Here is a 3,776-nt window from a genome sequence, read left to right as displayed (position 1 = left end):
AAAAAAAAAAAAAAAAAAAAAAAAAAAAAAAAAAATATATATATATATATATATATATACAGGTATTGTGTCCAACTACAATTAAAAACATATATATTGGGCTGGGGATGTGGCCCAAGTGGTAATGTGATCTCCTGGCATGAGCGGGGCACTGGATTCGATCCTCAGCACCACATAAAATAAAAGATGTTGTGTCCACCGAAAACTGAAAAATAAATATTAAAAAATTTTCTCTCTCTTAAATAAATAAATAAATAAATATGAAATTAAAAGGACTAGGTCTGTACCTCAGTGGTAGAGGTTCAATCCCCTGTACGAACCCCCAACACATAAAAAAAAAGATGTTTGTGGACACATTCTATTTATATTTTAACTGAATTGTTTCCAAGAATACAGAGTCTTTTGTCCATGTTACAGTTCAGATCTAAAGTGGATTGCTTTACATAGAGTCTTTTGGACCTACCAAAATGCTATTTCATTTTAATATCTCATAAAATCCACACTTTTCCAAATTCCTTCAATAAATCTATCTTTTCCTTTGTTTGGTGTAGCATCCCATGATTCCTTAGGAATGTGGACTCCCTTCTTGCCATGTACCCGACTTTCTCAAAATAGAATTTATTCCTGGAAGATTTAGGCTTGTTGAACTAACAAGTGCACTTTATACTAAAAATTCAAGAATACTAATTCCACATAAAAAGTGAAGCAATAATAACAACAAAGAGCATCAGTACAAATCTAGTGCAAAGCTACATGGAAAAAGATAATGAGGAGCATAATATCATTATCACAGACAATGTAAATATGCCTGAAAGAGATGTCACAAAATAGAACTAAATTATAAGTTACTATTTGGAAACTGGCTAAGTGACATTAAGAATATGGTACAACACATGAAAGAACATGATTCAGAATTAGAAAAACTTGGAAATATGATGACAATGCAGGAAAATTAGTAAGCAAAAATAAAGTAGGTGAAATACAAAAGCTAATAAACGCAATAGAGTTACCATGAAGAGCTTGATGCAATCCCCATGCCAATATTTGTCAACTTCTTTTGGTTGCTATAAATTCATTTTGTAATAATCATTCAAGAGAGGTTCATTAAAACGACAGTATAATCAGATGCTGATATCATATCAAATGAGGATAAACATTTGCACTCTTGAACGTAAGAGTTGGTTTTACTAGATAGAAAATCCTTGACTTAAAGTTTTTCCCCTTCAATATCCTAACTATGTTATCTTTCTTATGGCATAAAACTTCACTGTCAAACAGTCTGGTGATATTATAATTATTTTCCCATTAGGTTCCTGTTATATTGTATGTTTCAAATAATTTTTACCATATTTCATCAAATCTAAGATGCCTTCTGCTATGGTTTGGGCTCATGTGTTAAAGGCCTTGTCCCTAGCCCCATATGCTATTGGGAGGTAGTAGAATCTTTTTAAGTTGTGGGGCCTAATTGTAGAAAGTTAGGTCACTGAAGGCCTGAGTTTTAAGGGGATATTGGGATCCTGGACCCTTCTTCTCTCTTTGCTTCTCAGCTGCCATGAGATGACCAGGGCTCTTCTACCACATTCCCTCCGTGACACTGTGCTGATGAGGACCCAAAGCAACAATGCCAAGTGACCAGGTATTGAAACCTCTGTAACTTTACTCCATTTAAGTTGATTATCTCAGGCAATTGTTACAACAATGGAAAACTGACTAATAAAGTATGCCATTATATTCCATAATGTTACATGAGAAAATATATACATTTCAGTTTCAGGAATGTTACAGTGTGAAGAAATGTGGCTCCTATATAAAGTACAATGAACTCTATTTCTATTGCTGCATAACAAACTACCATAAACTTAGTAACTAAAAAAAAAACTACAAATCTATTAGCTTACAGTTGTATACCTCAGAATACAGTCATAGCATCAGTAGGGTCTCTGTTCAGAGTCTATAGTCTTATAGACTCTGAACAGTCTATCAGGGTATCATCTGACTACATTATGATCTGAAGTTTCAGAGTGTTCTTCAATCACATGCAGCTTGTTAACAAATTTAATTTCTTCTGTTGTAGACCAAGACTCCCATTTCCTTTCTTGGCTATTTGCTAGAGGTCACACTCAGCTCCTATTGGCCATAATACATGGCCACTTTCTTCCCTCTCCAAATCCAACAATAGAAAATCTTTCTCACATTGAATCCCCCTCATACTGTGAATCTTTCTCCAGGAAAAAAAAAAATCAGTCCTTTTGAAAGGGAGAGAGGCAATACAAAATAAATATAAAATTTTATAATAATATAAGATTATAAAATGCTAAAAGAAAAGTAAATTATATTTGCTGCACTCTCTGTTTAAATTCTCTTCTGCTAGATCTTCACATGGCTCACATTATCTAGGGTTTGGCTCAAATGACATTCTCTCAAGAAGTCATCCATTACTACTCTATTTAAAATTGTCTCCTCCACACCTCCTCCAAGTCTTTTTCAATATCTTTATCCTTTATTGTCTTTAACATACTTACCACTTTCAATAATTATGCTTGCATTTATTTTCTATTTTAGGCTTCCTTCTAGTAGTGATACTGATGAAATTAGGGTGTACTATTTCCTGTTCACCCATCTACTCACTAGGTCCTAATGTTTAATAGGCATTGAGTAAATACTCAGGGAGAAAAGAAATAGGAAAGGGAAATTGGAATGGGGAAACAAGGGAAACTGACAGTATCTGTGGGGATGGTTTAGCCAAAAATATTTATACTTGCTAACTTTATAATAAGGAGAAATGACAGGATAAACCTAGTGTTAGAGCAGAACCTTAAAAGAATAGGACATAAACCAAATTCATTTTAATGGTTATGTGGAAAAAGTCCACAACTGAATTGAGAAACCTATCCCATAAGTGAGTACCCATGATGCCAAATAAGAACAACATGAGGTTTCCAAGTTTTGCAGGTATGCAATTTTGAAAACAGAATTGAGAGGTCCAAAGGATAAAACGGTTTTATCTTTCCCCTTATTTTCATATGAGAAGAAATTCTAATTAAGTAAAACTATTATACATTACATAAAATTATGTAATACCCAAAGTATATGCCCATTTTTAAAATCCTGCAGACTTTTCAATTATGTGATTGTGTCCAACTATTTTCCAAAAAAAGAATAAAATAGGAGTCAATGGAAAGATATTTAAATGAGCAATCTTTACTAAAACATGTGTTCTGGTAATCTGACATGGATTAGCTCTACGACCTTGTCCAAGCCACAATGATCAAGAAGTTCTTTTCCTTCACCCACAAAATAAAGGGGCAAACTTCATAGCTCTAAAAGCCACCTGATTCTATTAAATATATGACAGCGCCTCTTATGCAGGCCAAATTATTCAAGTGGAAACCCCAAAATCTGGAGCTATCACCAGCTTTTTTTTTTTAATAAAACAAAGGAGTTTCCTCTACTTGCTATAAAACCAAGGAATTGCAAAGCAGTCTCCAAATTTCGCGGGTCACTAGAGTCCTGTAAATGTGGCTTCTACAGTCAGAGTGACAGGTAACTTCAGTGTTTTAGTTACGTTTGCGTGAGACAGGTCCGGGCTCAACAACGCCGGCCACTTCACTCACCTGCAGCAAAGACCGCCCTGTAGCCACACCCAAACCGGAAGCCAAGACGTCCCTGGGGTTGACGGGAAAACGCCGCCCGACTTCCAGCTTCTCCGGGCCCGCCCCCTCTGATGACATCATTGCACGCCCCTTGACCCCCCGCGGCCCCGCCCCCTAGCCTCC

This window comes from Marmota marmota, unplaced genomic scaffold (genome assembly GCF_001458135.2).
Source record: "Marmota marmota marmota unplaced genomic scaffold, marMar, whole genome shotgun sequence".
In the NCBI taxonomy this organism is placed as follows: domain Eukaryota; kingdom Metazoa; phylum Chordata; class Mammalia; order Rodentia; family Sciuridae; genus Marmota; species Marmota marmota.
Note: the sequence above shows the minus strand (reverse complement) of the source record.